The 20419-nt window shown below is 38.2% G+C and overlaps 2 pseudogenes; one reads left to right on the top strand and one right to left on the bottom strand.

The window, feature by feature from the left end:
• Nucleotides 1-3834: 3834 nt before the first annotated feature.
• Nucleotides 3835-4292, bottom strand: LOC114010055 (40S ribosomal protein S19 pseudogene; annotated as a pseudogene).
• Nucleotides 4293-5084: 792 nt separating this feature from the next.
• LOC102501606 (intraflagellar transport protein 52 homolog) overlaps nucleotides 5085-20419 on the top strand; it is a 47291-nt pseudogene continuing 31956 nt past the window's right edge.

The following is a 20419-nucleotide window of genomic DNA, read 5'->3' as shown; positions in this document are numbered from 1 at the left end:
CCGCCCTGGTTTAATCTTTTCAGATTTTAGATGCATGTTGTCCATGAACTACACCTGGAAAAACAGGAGCTGCATCCAGGTCTTGGTCAGCATAATGGGTCAGTGAACAGACCTGTAGTCATCAGATATGGATAGTTTATCAATCTTGGAAATTTTGCTGGGCAGGGAATGCTGAAAGGACAGAATAGGAAAGAGCTTTAAGCCAAAAATTGTGTTATATGGATCAATTACTTCACTAGAATAACTCTTGGGATTTGAGAACGAAGAAGTCTGACTTCAAAGTGAAGGCCATATGAATCAAGGTGCAATTTATATGCCTGTTGAGAGGATGACTCTTGTGGATCTGGATTGGAAGGGTGAGAAGCAAGGTTATTGCAACTTGTTAGGAAATGAAATAACTATAATTGGAAGTATACTGTAAGAAAGAGGTTGATGATAAAAGGAGGGCACTGTATTTGCCAGTAGTTTCTTTTAACCTAGACTTCTTTGGTCCCAAATTATCTTCCTTTGTAACACCTCTCCAAAGAGTTTTTGGACTGTTTCTATAGGCAACATAGAAGATGGACTGGATTGGGGATGAAAAGTTGTTATAAATACAGTTTTGGGGGTCTTGCCTTAGATTTATGAATTAAAAATCGGTAAGACAGGAAATAGCATTTTTAAACAACCTCTTAATGATTTGTATACATACTGAAGTTTAGCATCATGACCTTATCAGAGGCCCCTGAAGCCTGAAATATGTCTAGTGAGGCATTTTACCTGGTAAACATGCAAACCCACTGGGAAGGATAACACATTAAATGGATTATTAGCCATTAAATGAATTAGCTCTCTGGAGGAAAGAGCAGCTGAGAAAAGAATCTGATGGGGTTGTTGGGGGTAGGGGAGGGGCAAGAAGGAGGAACTGAAAAGTAAAGTCGTAAAAATTTTGCTGATTGGGATAACCTGAGTCTGGTTTTACATGTTTATGGTGAAAAGTATTTAGAGGGATTGAAAAGTGGGGGGTTTGCTTACAGGTGGGTTTAACACAGAAGTATGTTGCTATAATTGGTGCAGATCAGCACACTTTCCGATTAAGGTGAACTGTTTTAGGGAGACTCTACCAGTGCTCTCCCTGAAAACTTAGAGATTAACTCTAGTGTTTAGAGTTCCTTAATAACTATTATAATTTTATTATCAATTGAGAGGCCCTTTGAAACTACTATACTATGTAAGAAGGCTTTACTAATTTAGGGGCAACTGTTTCAAACGTAAGTCATTAGCTACAGAGAGCATCACTTTCTTCTCTCTCTCTCTCTCAAAAGGATGATCTCTAGATAATGTTAACATTTGATGAACAAGTCCATAATTACCAGAGAGTCTGCAAAAGGGGGAGATATTTGAAATATCCTGAGAGTTTGTCATCTTAGAATTTTGTGTCAGCAGAGAATGCCAGTATTGAAGATCAGTATACATATGAAATCAATGATCTGTGGGACTTTTACCATAGGATTTGGCAAAGGAGTGGGATATAAGAATTTGTTCTAAAATCTGATGAGGAAAAAAATTATAAAGTAAGTTGCAAACTAACTGTGACATCTGGCTTGAGGTAAAATCGAAAAGACAAACTTTTTTGACACCGTGAATATTGTAGCAGGGGAGCTGGGCAGCTAAGAATTTATCAGTCTCTCTAGGAAGAGGGTGATCGTGTTTTAGCAACTAGTTCTTTAGGCTTAAATATTCCTAGAAAGGGGAAAAGATTTTAAATTCAGCTCAAATAGTTTCGTTGAGCGTATTCTGTAAGAATATTCAATGATGCTTCTTCAGATGTTATCCTCATAAAATGCCCAGTGAATTTTAGCTCAGTCACTTGATGCGCCTTAATGTTCCGAGTGATGGCCAGTCTACTTCCCATGGTTGGTTAATTGGCATTTGGGGTTAAGAGTAATGTGGTTGTGAGTTTGGTATCTAGCTGGTAAGACTGACCGCTTAGAGACTCATCACTGGTGACCTGGTAAAATTGAGTTTATTAACATGTATAGAAAAGTATACATTGCCTTTGATCTTAGTAAGGTGTGAGGACATCTTATGTGAGGGCATCTTCTTATCAGGTTAAGATATCTATTACTAACAAATCACTCCAGAACTTTGTCAGCTGAAAAAAATAAACATTATCTTACAATTTCTGTGGGTCAGAAATTTAGAAGCAGTTTAGCTGAGTTATTCTAGCTTGAGGTCTTTCGTGGGGTGGTAATCAAGATGTGAGTCAGTACTGCGGCCATCTAAAGGCTTGGTGGGGTCGAGGGATTTGCTTCCAAAGTCATTAGCTCTTGTGACTGGCAAGCTGTTTTGGCCAATGGTAGTAGGCCTTCCTTCTTCCTCAGTTGGGCATTTAAAGAAGACATGGAGACTGACATCCCCTTCCATAGCCAGTGATACAATACAGAACAAAGCAGAGAGACCATGTCTGTCTTCTGTGGTGTTCTGTTTACCGCATAGTTTAGTGATGATTCACTGTGGGAGAAGACCAAAGGCATGGATATGAAGAGTACCAGGAGGCGGTGAAAAGCTGGCTATCACAATCAGTCCCCCACAGTTATTATACCATATGTAGTTTACACTTTTAAATTTGTAATGACCAGTTTTCTGGCTCCATCTTCTAAATAAGAATATAATTTGCTGGCCCATGCACTGTGGCACTGCAGTTACACAAGAACCCTGCAGGGCTAGAAGTCAGATGGCAACTGTGGTTCGGATCTTGAGTCTGCCTGAGAAACACGCCAGTCACATGTTCAGGCACCCGAGATCCTGAGGAGCTGCAGGCTGGATAAGGAAGATCACAGAAGAAACTCTTAAGGGTGCTTTCTTTATCTCTTGTGCAGGCACATGTGCTATCATAGAAAGAAGCAAGAAAAATATCAGTTGCTTTTAATTTCTTCTTATATAAAACTAGTCTTTTATTTTTGCCTGTGGGAATATTTTTCTGGCTCTTAAGTTTTTGAGACCACCAGATGAACAAGTTTTTGATATTGGGAGGATCGTAATTTCTCTCTTATTTAAAAATGTTTTGTGATGATACAGTACCTTTAGCTTTGGTCTACAATTCCTGGTTATATGTAAATTTGCATCCTCCATTTCTCATTTTATTCTTTTTGAGGCTAGCAGTGAGGCTCCATGAACTTAAAAAGTCAAAAAAATATTTTCAGGACTTTGTGTAGTACAATTTTTAAACCTATAAATATAGTTTATATTTATGCATGTCTTCTCAAAGTTGCTCATATAGAATATTTATGTAGCATTATTCCTACACTCTCAGGAATGCATTAAAGAAATTATTATCATTGAAAAATTCATTGTTTTTCTGACAGAAACATCTTTGCTTCATCATTCTTAGAGGAAATTTTCTTGACAGCAGTATTTGTGTTCTATGTCTGAAAATTTCTATAGAGTATATTCAATTCTCTGAAAACCTCAAAGGAAGAGTTGCTGTGATAAAATTTTTGACACAAATATTTCACATTTCTAGCTATGACAGCAAATCCATAATTCTAGGGAGAAGTGAATAAGTATATGTGTGTGTGTGTGTGTGTATAATATATAGAAACAAAACACTATATCTATAGCTATCTATTTGTCTGTCTGTCTATATGTAGGCATGGATAGTAACATCTCTATTTCTGTTTCAGAAGATGAAGTAGAAAATCTTTATCCTAATTGTAGTTTCTGGTTTTAGAAACACGATTTCCCCCTGCAGATGTGATGATGAAAAGATACGTTTCTCACTGACCATTTACAAGTAGCAAAAGAACTATGTCCCCTTTATTATTTTATTTTACAAATGAGGGAATTTATTAACCCAGCATCATCTATCCTAATGCTTCTTGTTGGCAGCTGCCACCTGTCCGGCGATTCTGCCCAAATCTCTGTCCCTGAGGTGTAAGTTTGCAGCTCCCATCTTGGCCCTTTTCTACCATTTTTACCCCCTCCAGAACTTGAAAAACCCAGCGGGCCACACTCTTGGAGTCTCGGCTGAAGTGGCGGGGCATGACACCATTTCTCTGCCACTCCCCCTCCCCCATAGATCTTGGTCACGGAGCCAACCCCAGCGCCACCCCGGAGGTACGGGTGCTGTGCTGTGGAAGCTGCTCCTGTGTAGAACCAGCTCTCATTTAGGGAGCAAGTTCTTTATGCTTGGCCAGCTTGACAGTGTCCACCCATTCAGGGGCTTTCAGCTTTCCGGACTTTTTGAGGAAGACTGCCAGAGCTCTGACAAACTCCTGCTGGTTCACATCTTTTACAGTAAGTCCAGGCATCCTGCAGCCTCTGCGCTGCCAGCCAGGGGAAAGGGCTGTCCCCTTTATTATGAGTCCATATACTTGCTGTCTCAGATTTTGCAAATGGAAGGGCAAGAGAAGGCCTTAAAAGCTATTACTGAGGTGACCAGCAGGCATCATGGTAGTTAAGGTGTTGGACTGGCACATGGCAGACTGTGGTTCCATTGTCCCATTGAAATCCACTTAGAAAACATATACTTAAAGATAAAATAATTAAGAATTTCAAAATTCCGGGGCTGGCAGATGGTGTAGCAATTATGTGGCTGAACTCCCACATGGCCGACCAGGGTTTGAATCCTGGACCTGGTGGCTTGAAAATCATGCTGGGCGCATGTGTGTGTGTGTGTGTGCCCAAGATCCTGGGAGAATGGAGGAGAAGGGTCTGTGGCATGGCCATCCCCCTTGGGGAGTGATTTCTCACTTTCCCTCTTACAGTCTCTCTCCAAGTTCACATGCCCTAAGGCAAAACCCTCAAACCAAACCAAAACAAAATGAAACAAAAACTTATGTCCATACAAAAACCTGCACTTGAATATTTATAGCAGCTTTATTTGTTATTTCCTAACAAGTAATTCTGGAAGCAAGCAAGATATCTTTCAGTAGGTGAATGAATAAATAAACTGAGTTATATTCAGACAATGGAATATTACTCAGTGCTATAAAGAAAAGAGTGTTTAGCTATGAAAGAAGGTAGACGAATCTTAAATGTGTATTACTGAGTCAAGGAAGTCAGTCTCAAAAAGTTATACACTGTATGATCTCAAATATGACATGGAAAAGATGAAGCTGGAGATGGTAAGAGGATCAGTGGTTACTGGGTTGGGAGAAGAGAGGGATGAATAAGTTTTTTTTCTTTTTTTTTTTTTTTTGATACTTTATTTACCTTATTTAATGACTTATTTTAATTTGACCAGAGAGGGATAGAACAAGAGAGAAGAAAAGTGAGAAAGCAAACCACTAATTTTGGGACTTGAACTGCAGTTGGCCATGTGGGAGTCCAGCACCATTAACCACCTGCCGGCAATCAGCACAGGGGATTTTCTTTTTGGGGGGGGAAGTGAAAATAACTCTGTATGATGTTACAATGACAGATGCATGTTGTTACAGTATATTTATCCAAACTCATAGATGACACAAAGCCAAGAGAGAATCTGAGTGGTAATAATGTGTCAAGGTAAGTTTATCAATTGTAACAAGTGTACCACTCTGGTGGGGGATGTTGATTATGAGGGAGGCTATGCCTGAGTGGGTTCAAGGGGTACTCTGGGTATGTCTGTACCTTCTTCTCAATTTTGCTGTAAACCTAAAACAGCTGCCAAAAATATAATCTTTAAAAACAAAATAATAACCAGAACCCCAAGATCACTGTATTCTTTTTAAGGAATTATTCTATTTAACTTTATTTATCTTAATTTGACCAGAGATGGGCCGTGGGGGTGGGAAGGGAGGGAAGTTGAGAAAGCAAGTCGCCAGATCTGGGACTTGAACCATGGTGAGCCATGTGGGAGTCCAGTGTCCTTAACTACCAAGCTACTTGCTGATTCCCACTATACTGTATTTTTCTGGGTTACCCTTACCTAAGGGCTTTATAGTTGTTGCTTATTTCTTGGTATAATCATTTCAGTTAGGTGGTTATTTCCATTTCACAGATTAAAAATTGGCACATAGAGGGTAATATTGTTGCCTTGGTGAAAATTTAAATTATTAGATCATATATCATTTAGTTATTGCACAATAATTCTGTGTAATAAACCATCTCAAAAACTGTCTTACAAAGACAACATTTGCCTATTTTTGGTCATGCAGCACTGTGGGTAGGCTCTGCTGGATTTGACTGAGATGAGATACATTATGTCCCCATTTTCTCATTCTCCTTGGGCCAGCAGCTACCTAGAGGTGTCATTTTTTCCCCCCATGGCAAATCACCGGAACAGAAAAGCACAAGCCAAACTGAAAAAGCACACTTAAGATCTGCACATGCCACATCCAATAATATTCGTCAGCCAAGGCAAGGCCAATATGAAATTGATATAAAGGTATATGTCACTGACATGGGAGGGCACCAAAAAGTGACATGGCAGTGATGTGGATGTATGATCCTATTACAGGGAACATTTGAGACTGTAGGTCAATCCATTTCCAGTTTGGAGTATGGCACGGAAAGTGAGTCACATTGGGTAGAGAGGAGGGTGGATAGAGAAGGGGAGATAGTCCGTGGTGCACCGTGGGAGGTCTGGCACAGAATAGCAAGAGGGGTTTGGGCCTGGTGATGGGCACACTAGAAAGAAAAGTGGTATTCTCTTCCCTTTTCTGAACCCAAGGCAAACTGTCTATTTTGCAAGTTTATTTATGATCCCAGCAAATGAGGGGACCATTCAGAGAACAATAGCAGCACAAGACCCCAGGGTCCATTTTAAGCCGTTGTATTATTATAACCCAGAATAGTAGTAGGTTAGAGGTTCTGGTCACTGCTTATTCTGAGCAGATTTTATGATGTTTATTAAAATCCTGGCTTGAATATCCCTCACTGCAGCACAAAAAACATTCTAAGTAGCTTTTCTAAAAATCCCACTGCTCGTAACAATGAGGATGCTTCTTAATTTAAGGACTATAGTTTGGATCAGAGTCCAAGCATTAGTTCCTTTGGGGTTTTGACAAGACTATTTTTGGGAAAGAGCTACCATATTATTGTCCCAGCTGCCACAGACAATATGAAGTTATAGCAAAATTAATGGCATTCCTCAGACATCAAGTTTGTAGCTTGGGAGAGAGATTTTAGCCTGTGCAGAAGAGGGGATGAGATTGGAAAGAGGGGTCAGAGACAGACGAGAAGGCTTTGGATGCCATGAAATGAAATTTGGATGTTATATAGGATTATTGAGAAAAGAAAAGAGGAAATGCTGTGATTGAATTTCTTTCTTTTCTTTTTTTAAACTTTTTAGAAAGATGGCTCTAATAGCATGAGAAGAATGGATTTGAGAGGAGAAAACTGGATAGGAAGCCAAGGCACCAGTCTGGAGTTTACTGTGATGTTTTAGGCAATAGACTGTCAGAGCAATCACATTCTCATTCTTGGGGCACCCTGTTTCAGATATCCTTTTGAGACCATCTGTTACTAACATTCTGTAGTACTTCCAGTTCTGAAACAACAAAATCCTGGAGGGCTTTAGTTGGAAGTACCATCTGATTTTTAGATTTATGCTATTTTAAAGATTCTTCCTAAAATGCCTGGCAAAAATTAGGTGCTCAGTGTTTGCTGATTTTTTTTTTTTAAGGACTTACATAAGATGACTTTTTTTCTCTCTCTCTCTCTCTCTCTCTCTCTCTTTAATTGATCTTTATGAAAAGAAAACACTCAAACCTTTTAGGATACTCAGGAGGAAAGAAGGCTTGTGAAGACTCCAGTATACAGGGGTGAAAACATCCTGTTTTTGCTTGCTTTGGTATTAGCATCTTGTCTATAAAGGTCATGTACCTCCTCTATATTAGAGAAGGGAGGAGTAATGGGCTGTGGAGGAGGCAGATTTGCTGATGGCTGACTAAGCACATCTGGGTCATACATGGTAGGCTAGCACAATATATTCCACACAGTAACAGTCAGAGTGTCATTTTCCTATTGAAAGCAGATGGTTGGAGGGCTTGGAACCCACTTTAGAGATTTGTCAGAAAGGTCTTCACTTGGGTCCTTCCTCATTTTAAAAGGCAGTTCTTGTGCTGAACATTGGTAATCACAGGCTTAGAGATTCAGCTTTCACCCAGGACCTTTGGCTGACTTCAGTGTGTAAATGCTGCTGTGGCACCGGATTAAGGTCTGCTGAAGGGTGTCTGCTATCGCTTTATAAAGAGGTTGGAGTCCCATTTCAGAGTTGCCTGTTCTCTTATGCCTTCTCACTTTCCATCTCTGAGTGTGTGTGTGTGTGGCTCATTCAGTCATTAGATTTTGATGGTGTCTGTCCATGTAGGTTATTATACGGACTATCACAGACTAACATTTATTATAGTTCTGGAGGCTGCGAAGTCCAAGATCAGGGTAATGGCAGATTTGATTTCTGTTGAGGGCTCACTCACTGGATCATAGATGTCTGTTTTTCACTTTATTCTCACACATAGAAGGGGCAAGGGAGTGTACATGAGAACCTTGCTTTCTCTCTTTAATTTGCCAAAGGGCAAGTGTGGTCACCCGAGAGAGACTGAGAGAAAGGGAGGGGGAGGAATTGCCAAAGGGTGGAGCTAGCACAGAGATCATTTACATTTTTGTTGCTATATCTATTTGATAAATTCTGTAGCATTTTTCTCTTTTACTATTTTAAGGTTGTACATTTCTGATTTTATTAATCATTTTTTGTGAAAAATTAGCTATAGGGCATATGAGCTCACCAAAGAAAATGAGAAAACATTTACCAGGGGAGATTGGCATGCTGCAAACTTTTCTTCTCCATTCTTCTCTTGGGATTTTTCAGGTATGCCACATGTGCCTAGCATGTTTCTCAAGCTGCCAGGTCAAGACTCGAAACAGGCCGTATGGGATCCAACCACCTTAACCACATGCCACCAACTGGCTCTGCCATCATTTTCTTACTACAGTAATAGTGTCCACAAGTCTAGGGATGATTATTACCATAATTCTGTAGCTCACCTTTTCCAAGCTAATGCTAATGAAGCCAATTTAAAAGATAATATAAGACATACTACATTAATAATTTGAAGGATAATAGACATACTACATTAATAATCTTTTTAGACAATGTAAAGTGTGCTGGAAGAAAAGGCTACAGATATTCTTGGGATGTAATAGTCACTATAATGATACACTCAAAGGAAATGAACCTTCTGTTCTACTGAGATTAAACAAATCTCTTAATCAGTTACTGGATTCTTTTTCCAATGTGAAAAGCAGGCTTTTCAATGCTATGCTTGAACTTTGCTAATTGTTCTATGGGGCCCTCTCCTACACCCTAATAGACCGTATGTTTTAAAAAATATTTACATGAAGGGCCAACAGGTAGTACGGTGGATAAGGCACTAGATTTCCACATGGCTGGCCATGGTTCAAGTCCTGAACCTGGTGACTTGCTTTCTCACTTTCCTTCTGTTTCTCTCTGGTGAGCACACATGCTCTATAGCAAATTAAAAAATAATTAAACCTTAAAAATCTTAATGAATAAAACTTTTTCCCCCTTGGTCGGGGAGAGATTTTTGCAACAGAGCACGTGCACTTACTGGTGAGACAAAGTGTTCAATCACCCTCCATGGGGGAAGGCCATGCCACAGTCCCTTTTCCATTCTCTTCTCAGAACTCTGGGAATGCATGCACAAACTTGGCACGAGTTTCTAGACACTGGGTCCAGGACTTGAAACATGGTCAGTCATGTGGTAGTCCAGTGCCCCAACCATTATGCCACCTGCTGGCCACAATGAATAAAATGTATACTGGGAATAATAATTGGTGGAAAAGTCTTTTGGGGATGTCAATCCAGTCATAGGAGTTGAATAGCTCAGATGATCTCAAAATTTGCCCCCAAATTTATAAGTACTGTGGGATAAACATTTTTTATTTTTTGGAGAGTTTTTTGCTACAGGACACGTGTGCTTGCTAGAAAGATAGACATAGAAAGTGAGAAATCACCCCCCAAAGGAGGTGGCCATGCTGCAATCCCTTCTCCTCCATTCTCTCGGGATCTTGGGCATGCATGCACACACACCCAGCGTGAGTTCAAGGCACCAGGGTCCAGGACTCAAACTGCAGTCAACTACGTAGGAGGCCAGTGACAGCCACTATGCCAACTGCTGGTCCCAGGGTTTAACATTTAAACTAGCCCAAATTGCTACATATAAGATAATGGCCCTGAATTTTTCTTTTAGCCAATCAGGGAGGAATAACACTATTACCTGAACTAACATTAGGAGTGATGGTGGTGGAACAACCCATTTTTATGCAAAAATAAAAAAAATCATCTAAGGTTGAAAATCATTTTATTGATCCAGTCTGGGAAATCTTTAACAACATTTTTTAAAATACTATTTTATTTAACTTTATTTATTTTTAATTTGACCAAAGAGACAGAGTGTGAGAGAGAAAGTGAGAAAGCAAGCTACCAGGTTCAGGACTCGAACTGTGGTCAACCATGTGAGAGTTCAATGCCCTTAACCACCATGCCACCTGCTAGCCCCCAGTCTGGGAAATCTTAGGTCATGATTCCTGAGTGCCTTTATTTCTTTTTTTAAAGAACTGTTTAATCTTTTTATTTATTTTAATTTGATCAGAGAGATACATGAGGGGGGAGAGAGAGAGAAGGAAAGTGAGAAAGCAAGTAGCCAGTTCTGGGACTTGAACCCTGGTCAACCATGTGGGAGTGTCCAGTGCCTTAGCCACCATGCCACCTGCTGGTCCCCTGAGTGCCTTTTCAATAGTACTTTAGTTATTCTTGTTTTCTTCACAGTCATATTGTGTTCATTATCCAGAGTCTCACACACTTCTATACCACTCTCCCAACTGATGATGCTCTCCCGCAAAAAAAAAAAAAGAAAAAAATAAGCAAATCATGCTAAAGAACACTCAAATTAAAATTAGACTTCTACAAATAAACATTAACTTCCAAGAGAATCCACAATGGGGAAGATCTAGGCAATCTTAGTGATCTTTTCTGTAGCATTGTGAGGATCAAAAGGGAGATTGAGGATAAAAAAATAAGTCTCTAAACTCCTAGAAAATGACTATGGATAGTGTTAGGACTGGAACTGATTTTAAATTGTTTAATTTTATTATTACTGACAGTTGTCAATAATGGTTAGTGGCCTCACTCCAGTGAATATACTTTAAAGGCTTGTCATCAAATATTTGCCTCTATAGTCAACACAGAACATACTCTTTAATTTCAACTCACTCTCAGCTCTGAAACTGGTAAACATTTTCCAAGAATGCTCTATGAGATTAGAAGTTTGCTCTCCCTGACTAGCACGGCTCTTTGTTACTTAAATAAGCATTAAGTTTATCTTTGTATATACATTGGTTTGAGATTTCAAGTGTGGTCTCAATCTTTGACAGGGGACAGGAAACAAATACGGCTCAGAAGTTCATTGAAAACCGTTAGGATTAGGAAGTCACAACAGAAGGATTTATTCATTCACGGCAATAACCAGATATTAAAATACAGAGTTGGTTTTCCCTTTCTTCAGAATCTTCAACCTTGGACTGCTAAGGACAAAGGTAGCAGATTAGAGTGGATAGAATACAGACCTTGCTAGTTATGAGAAAATGCAAGAGAGCAAATCAAAGAGGGATATTTAAGGCATCTGGATAGAAAAGGGAAATTCTGTGGGAGAGAAGTCTATGGAACATTAGTGTTAAGTGGTTTGTGATTTTTCAGCACGACAGGCAGGCAGAAGAGAATATCCTACCTGCCCACCTTCCTTCTGCTGTTAGGGTCCTAAAGAATCTTTTTTAAAATGGAAGGTATTTAATATAGGCTCTGGTTCTAGCTTCCTGTTTGGAACTCTCTGAGGGGCAGAATATATTGGTTTGTCAGAAGTCATGACATATTATTTGCATAGACATAGAAAAAATGTCATGACTTTTCTGACAACCCAAAATAAACATAATCAAACCCTAGAACTAGGAAAAGAGAAGAAAACTAGTAGAGTGACAGAGTCTCTCAGAAGAAGCCAAAGGTACGCCCTAATTTTCTAAGAAGCTTGACCTCTTATAGTTGATATTAATAGGTTTCCCCAAAGTTTAGAGCAGGTTTCAGAAAGTTGTGGTTATAGAATGGCTTTCTACCTTCAAGGTTGTCCAGCAGGGTGAAGAGACTTCAAACAGGGGCTATAGAGTAGACCATTGAGGGTTTAAGTGGCAAGCTCCAGTTTTACTCTTGGCACGAAGAGGTTATGGAGAGACTGATAAGAACACTCAGACCATCAAACCTGCCATAAAATAGAGCCAACAATTGGATTTGTGGAGATGCCAGCAACCAAGGCCAGAAGAAAAGGAACTGTGTGCTAGCTGTATGACATGTGCCTTACTTGACAAGAGGGAAGAACTCACTCTTGGAATCCCTTTAAGAAGATACTAACTGAGAGACAAGCAAGTGGTGTGGTGGTTAAGATGCTGAATTCCACATGGCCAACCATGGTTCGAGTCCCAGGCCCGTTGGCTTGAAAATCACAACAAATTATTTTTTTAAAGGTACTAATTGCATTAATGAGGGTAGAGACCTCATGGCCTAATGACCTCCTGAAGGCCTCACTTTTAAATTTTTTTAGGTTTTTGACATAGGGCATGTGTTCTTCCTGGAGACAGGGAGGGAAAGTGAGAAGTTACCCCCTATGGGTGATGGTCATGCTGCAATCTTTTTTTCCTCTTGGGATTTTGAACACTTACAAGTTTTCAAGCTACTAGATCCAGGACTAGAACCACAGTTGGCTATGTGAAGGTCACCATGCTACCTGCTGGCCCCAAGGTCTTTCTAATGTTACACTAGGAATTAAGTTTCAACATAAATTTTATGTTTATTTTAGAATTATTTTTTTTTATTATTTTAATTTGCTATAGGGCACATTCACTCACCAGAGAGAGACACAGAAAGGTATAGGGAGGGAAAGTGAGAAAGTAAGCTGCCAAGTCTGAGACTCGAATGAAGGTTGGCCATGTGGGAGTCCAACACCTTAAGCACCACGCCACATGGCCCCTCAACATGAGTTTTTATTTAATGAAATAGAAAATACTAGTTCCAGCTTGGTAATGCAATTGTTGCTCAATACTCTGCAATACTGAAGACATGTAGAAGATCCGAAGTTTGGCCTATCTATGCATGCTAGGCGTGCATGCCTAGCCAGCTGATGCTGGGAAGGTGAGGAAGGAGATCATGGTTGAGACCTTCTTAAGGCTGCCTTTCTCTTTGTTTTCTAAATAGGAAATTTCAGATACATTTATACTACATGAGTTTTTTTTTTTAAATGATGTTTAATTGCTAATTCTTGGGAATTAGTTATTAACTAATTATAATTGTCTCAAAGGATAATCCAAGGAGGCTCCTTGATTTAGCAATTTTTAAATGGTGAAAATTTCCAACCCTTACTGCAAGGGAGCAACTTAGAAAGACTGAGTGATTTTGCATATACCTTATATTATATCAGTTGGTACTAATATAAATGCATCAATGAAAGGCTGAGCTAGCACAAGTATATGTTAATAAAGTAGCATTTCTACTAATACATTTCTGTAAGTACAATTCTGTTAGATTAAAAGTCTAAGTTGTATTTTTAAATGCATTTGTTGATAAAAGATTTAGATTAGAGGCAAAGAACCTGTCAGTTCCTTAGGAGGTATGGCTTGAAGACCTCTTAGATCCACAAAATGGAAATTGACAGTTTCACTTCATAGTTAAGGTGGCAATGAAAGTGACAGAGACCGTCTCTTGATGATTTGGGGGTTTTGTTGATCTTATTCGTTCCATGTTAAACAGAACATACAATAAACACCCATCTCGAAAGAAGGGAGGCCATTGCAGTATAGATCTAAATCTTCCTTCTGTTGGACTTTTGAATTCCTAAACCGTTTGGTTCTGAATTCTTTGGTTACTGCTGCTATGAAACAATAGTGATAGATATGTATTCTGTTGTGTGTAATCTTTCAGATTATAAATCTTCCTTTCACTAGTTCTTTATTGTTAACTAACCTTAAATAGCAACATTGAAGGCTCTTCTTCACTTTAGATGTTAGCTACACTTGCGAATTTATAATTGCTAATGCTTAAACATTGAGCACAACACAAACTCACATTGAGCTGCTGATAATTGATTACTTAGACAGCTGGATTCAGTCTTCATTTTTGTTCTGAGTATTGACCAAAACTGCTTCCTGGAACACATAAGATTTCTTTTGTCAGCATCTTAATTCAAAGTCAAGTCTTGAAATGTTTAAGATGCATACATACATACATACATAATTTGAATTGTCATTGCTTATGTGTTCATATCGCTAGATTGGGATGAATTACTCCAGCTACACTCTGTTCAGTCTTTCGTTTAGTTCTATGAATAAAGGAATCCTTCTGTAAGGGACAGAAACAAGAGTGATGTCTAACTGGTATCTGCTCTCATAGACATAGCTTTGTTGGCTTCAGACAGGAAGAACAGTAAATGAACACAAGGGATTGAAAGCAGCAGTTTACAATCATTATTTAGAAACCTTGGCTTTGTGAAGTGAGAAAGTTATATGAATAGAGAATGTGCTGATAATTCAATTTCCTAATCTAAGGACTGAGTAGAGAGCAGAGTTGAGCATAGCAGAACTTAGGTGCATGGCTAGCTTAGGCAGTGAATAAATATGGGTGTGATTTGGGTACCAGCAAACAACTACATACCACTGTTCCTGGAAGAGAACTCTGAAACTGAACTTTTCAGGTAGAACATATAGGCAGAGGCTATTTTAATTTTGCGTGTATGTGATTTTTTATTTCAAAAAATCGCATATAAATTATATCAATAGATGCAGAAAAAGCATCTATGAAATATAACATTCTTTCATGATCATGACTCAACAAAATATAGAAGGTTCATTTCTCAACACAATAAAAGCTATCATTGACAAACCCATAGGTAATATACTAAATGGGTAAAAGCATAAATATTTCCCACAAAAACTGGAAAAAATGAGGCCAGCAGGCAGTGGGGTGATTTAAGGCACTGGATTTTCACATGGCTAACCAGGTTCTAATCCCAGACTTGAAAATTATGCTGGGTACCTGTGCGTTCATGCCCAGAATCCGGATGGGAGAATGAGGGAAAAGGGATTGCAGCATGGCCATTTCCTTGGGGAGTGATTTCTCACTTTCTATCTCTCCATCTCTCTGGTAAGTGCAAGTGCCCTGTGGCAAAAAACCTAAAACAAAACAAAGCACTGCCAGAGGCTAGGCATGTGATCTATAAACCGACATTTAAAATTTCTTTATTAGCATTGTGTCTAATGTAGTGCTAAGCATGGTTAAGACTTCAATAAATTATGATGTATTTATGAATGATATATTTTTTCTTTTTTTACAATCTTTTTAAAAATTTATTATTTATTAATTTAAAAATGTTATTATAATCTTGTTTATATTACATTGATTCACATATAACTTTACAGTGTATTTCATTTCTTTTTCCAGAAGAAATACCATTCATAGCAGTCAATATGAAGACATTAAAATCCCTCTCATCCAATAGCTTTTCAATTTTTTTCCAGATTTTTTTATTCTTATTATTTTTTAAACATTCAATCACTACTTATCATTTTGCTTATGAAATTACCCAACATGAAGTACTTCTCAGACCAGCCCAGCTGAGAATACTATAAATGTCATCATCAAGTAATAAACCATATCTGAGTCCCACTAATGTCATGCCTCTCTATTTGTTCTCTTGCTATCCTTCTCCATACTCTTTTCCCACCCCATTTCATACTTTATCATCACTATTTTCACTGCTTTTATGCCCGCCAATATTTCGATCTCTACCATAAAGTGTGGATAGTCAGTATATATTAAGTGGATACATACAATATCTTTCTTTCATATCCTGGCTTAATTCACTCAGCAATAGATCCTCCATATCTGACCACTGTCTAGGAAATGCCAGGGTCTTGTTTTTGTTATGGCTGAGTAGTATTCCATAGAGTATATGTACCACAGCTTTTCAATTCATTCATCAGTTTGTGGGCACTTGGGTTGGTTCCAGGTCAGTGATCGTAAATAAAGTTGCAATAAACATTGATGTACAAGTGTTTTTCTAACTGAGTGCTCCTATCCTTTGGGTAGATACCCAGAAGTGGGATTGCTGGATCAAAGGGTAATTCTATTTGTAGATCTTTGAGGAACCTCCATATTGTTCTCTAGTGGCTAAGAGAGTTTACTTTTCCACCAACAGTGTAGGAGAGTTCCCTTTTCATTGCATCCCTAACACTTATCACTTTTTATATTTTTAATTTTTGCTATCTGACAGGGGTTAGGTGGTATCTCATTGTGGTTTTAATCTGCATCTCCCTTATGAGGGATGCTGAGCATTTCCTCATATGTTTTTTGGCTGTTCATAAATCTTCCTTAGATTTTTGTTCAGCTCATTTTCCCATCTTCTAATTGGGTTAATAATTTTTTCCACATAAGGCACTTGAGTTCCCTGTGTATTCTGGTTATCAGATCCTTATCTGAGGCATATTTTACAAAAATATTCTCCCATTCTGAGGGTTGTAGATTCACACTTGTTACTGTGTCCTTTGCTGTGCAGAAATTTCTTAGTCTGATACAGTCTCACTTGTCTATTTTAGGGATTATTTCCTGTGCTTTAGGAATCTTATTTAAGAAGTCTTTGCCTACTCCAGAGTTTCCTCAGCATTTCCCACCAGTAGTTTTATTGTTTGAGGTCTATGTTCAGATCTTTGATCCATTTTGAGGTGACTTTTGTTAATGGTAAAAGATGGGGGTTCAGTTTCATCTTTCTGCAGATGGATACCTAGTTTTTCCAGCACCATTTATTAATGAGGTTTTCCTTTTCCCAATGGATTGACTGGTATCCTTTGTCAAAAATCAGTTGGCTTTAAGCTTTGGGGGTTATTGCTGGGGTCTCTATTCTATTCCATTGGTCCTCATGTCTGTTTTTGTGCCAATATACTGTTTTGATGATCACAGCTTTACAGTATATCTTGGGATCAGGGAATGATATGCCTCCCACTCCATTCTTTTTGTGGAGGATTGTTTTAGCAATACAAGGTCTTTCATGATTCCAGACAAATCCTATGATTGTCTTTTCTAGATCTATGGAGAATATCTCTGGTATTTTTATTGGAATTTCATTAAATATGTAGATTATTTTGGGTAAAATTGCCATTTTGATTATTAATTCTTCCAATCCAGGAACATGGGATGTCCTTTCACTTCTTTATGTCACTTTCAATATCTTTTTAAAGATTGTCACAGTTTTTTTAAATAAAGGTCTTTGACTTCCTTAGATAGGTTTATCCCTAGGTATCTTATACATTTTGTGGCTACGGTGAAAGGGATTCCTTTCCTCAGCTCTACTTTGTTCAACTTGTTGTTCATATATAGAAATGCTATAGATTTTTGGATGTCGATTTTGTATACTGCCACTTTACTGTATTCACTTATTACTTCCAGAAGTTTTTTCATGGATGCCTTTGAGTCTTCTAAGTGTACCATCATGTCATCTGTGAATAGATATTTTCAACTCTTCTTTGCCTATTCGAATGTCTTTTATATTGTTCTCTTTTCTGATTGGATTAGCTAAGACTTCCAGCACTATATTAAAAGGCAGTGGAGAAAGTGGGCAGCCTTGCCTATTACCATTTTTTAGTGGAAAAGCTTTCAGCTTTTCCCTATTCAGTATAATGTTAACTGTAGGTTTTTCATAGATGGCCTTTATTATGTTGAGAAATTATCCTTTTATACCAATCTTACTGAGAGTCTTAATCATGAAAGAATGTTGTATTTCATCAAATGCTTTCTCTGCATCAATTGAAATGATCATATGATTTTTATCTTTCTGTTAATATGGTATATTACACTTATGGTCTTGTGTATGTTGAACCACCCTTGCATCCCTAGGATAAAGCCTACCTGGTCATGATGAATAATCTTTGTTATATGTTGTTGGATACGATTTGTGAGTACCTTGTTGAGAATTTTTGCATCTATATTAATCAATGATATTGGTCTGTAGTTTTCCTTTTTTGTCATGTCCTTATTTGTTTTGGGAATGAGGATGATGGAGGCTTCATAAAATAAATTTGGAAGGTTATTATTTCTTTTCACCTGGCATTTTTAGGTTTTTTGTTGTTGTTGTTGTTGTTGTTGTTTTTCCAATTCCCTGAGGCATGATGTTAGGTTATCTATTTGCACCTTTGCATCTTTTTCTTATGCATACTAATTGCTATGAACTTCCCTCTTATGACTGCATTTTCCATGTCCCATAGATTATTGAAACTTGTGTACTCATTATCATTTGTTTCCATACATTTGTTGATTTCAGACTTAATTTATTCAGTAGTGAAGAAGTAATTCAGAAATAGGTTGTTCAGTTTCCATGTGTTTGTGTATTTTTGAGGGTGTTTCTTGAAGTTAATCTTGAGTTTAATTCCATCATGTTAAGAGAAGATTCTGGATATAGTTTCTATGTCTTTGAATCTGTAAAGGCTTGATTTGTGTCCTACCATATGATCAGTCTTTGAAAAGTTTCCATGCTGGGGTGAGAAAAATGTATATTTTGTGGACGTAGGGTGGAAAGTTCTATGGATATCTGTCAAGCCCATTTGATTTATAGTATCATTTAGGTCCTGTATCTCTCTATTTTTTTCTTTTTGCTTAGAAGATCTGTCTAAAGGAGATAATGGGGTGTTGAAATCCCCAACAGTTATAGTGTTTCTCCCTATCTCTCCTTTCAGCCTAGCAGTCTCTCCTTCACATATTTATGTGCTCCTGAGTTGGGTGCATAGATACTTAAAAGCATTATGTCTTCTTGCTGGATTACTCCATTTACTATTATATAGAGCCCTTCTTGGTCTCTTACAGTCCTTGACTTGAAGCCTATTTTGTTTAAAATCAAGCCCTTTTGTGATTTCCATTTGCATGGAATATCTTTTTCCAGCCCTTCTTTAGTCTATGTATGTCTTTATCCATAAGGTGAGTTTCTTGTAGGCAACAGATAGAGGGTTTTTGTTTTCTTATCCATTTGGCCAGTCTGTGTCTCTTAATTGGAGAATTTAATCCATTGATATTCAATGTTGTTATCGATATTTCCTGACCTATTCCTATCATTAAGTGAGCCATTTTCTTGGTTGCTTTTTGTTCTAACTATCCATCTGACTTCTTAGTTTTCCTGGTATAGCACTCTCTTCAGAACCTCTTGAAGAGCTGGTCTGGAAGTGGTAAATTCCTTCAGATTTTGTTTATCCGAGAATGCTTTTTTATTTTTTTTCCATATGAAAGATAATCTTGCAGAATATAGTATTCTTAGTTGAAATTGTTTTTCAATGAACACTTTGACTCTATTTCCCCCTTTTTTCCTTGCCTGCATTGTTTCCGCTGAGAGGTACGATGTTAGCCTGATGGGGTGACCTTTGTAAGTAACTTGATGTTTCCCTCTTGACAACTTTAGTATCTTGTCTTTGTTGTTTTTGCAGTCTGGCTATGATGTGCCTTAGAGAGGATCTTCTTGGGCTGATTCTACTTGGGGTCCTATGTATTTCTTGGGTCTGGATATTTGAAAGCTTTCATTGGTTTGGAAAGTTTTCTTCTAGGATTGCATGGAATAAATCGTCAATGCCCTTATTATTTTCTCCCTCTTCTGGCACACCAATTATCCAGATGTTGGGGTGCTTGATGGTATCTAGTATTCCTCGTATATTATCCTAATTTTTCTTGGTTGTTTTCTTAATCTTCTTAATACTTTTTTCTAGGTCAGATATTTTATCTTCTACATTTGAGATTTGATCTTCTGCCTGATCTAATCTATTTTTAATACTTTCAAGGGAGGTTTTGATTTCCTCTAACACATTCTTCAACCCTAGAAGTTCCATTCGTTTTTTTCCCCCCCAGGTGTCTGTTTCTTCTTTCAAATCAAGAAAGGACTTTACCATGCACTGTTGTTACTGGTCCTGGTCGTGGGTGATCCAAAGACCTCCCTGTTTCTAAGGACTGGTGAGCTTCTAATTGACCTAATAAACTTCACCTCAAGGGAAAAAAAAAAAAAAAAAAAAAAATCATGTGCATGCATTAAGTGCCACACACTATTCCGAACACTGAGATTCTGAGAGTCCAATGGCAAGTGGGGCAAGAGCAGAGGATGAGTGATAGGTCCCGGCCATTAGGGCCTGCAGCCACAGGCAGCCTGGTGTCCGGCACTGCTGCTGGCTTGAACTGGTTTCCAAATGGGGTGGGGAGGATGATGTTTTTCCAGTATAATTCCATTTTAGCTTTTAATGCCAAGAAAGTATTGTTACATAAACTCACATTATAATAAATTTTGCTAAGTAGATCATTTGTTACCCAAAGGCTATCTCTGCTCAGAGTTCTTACAGTTGGGAATTTGGCATGACAAACACCTTCTCATATTTGGGG

This window comes from Tupaia chinensis, unplaced genomic scaffold, assembly GCF_000334495.1.
Source record: "Tupaia chinensis unplaced genomic scaffold, TupChi_1.0 Scaffold000691_1, whole genome shotgun sequence".
In the NCBI taxonomy this organism is placed as follows: domain Eukaryota; kingdom Metazoa; phylum Chordata; class Mammalia; order Scandentia; family Tupaiidae; genus Tupaia; species Tupaia belangeri.
This window is presented reverse-complemented; position numbering and strand designations above follow the sequence as displayed.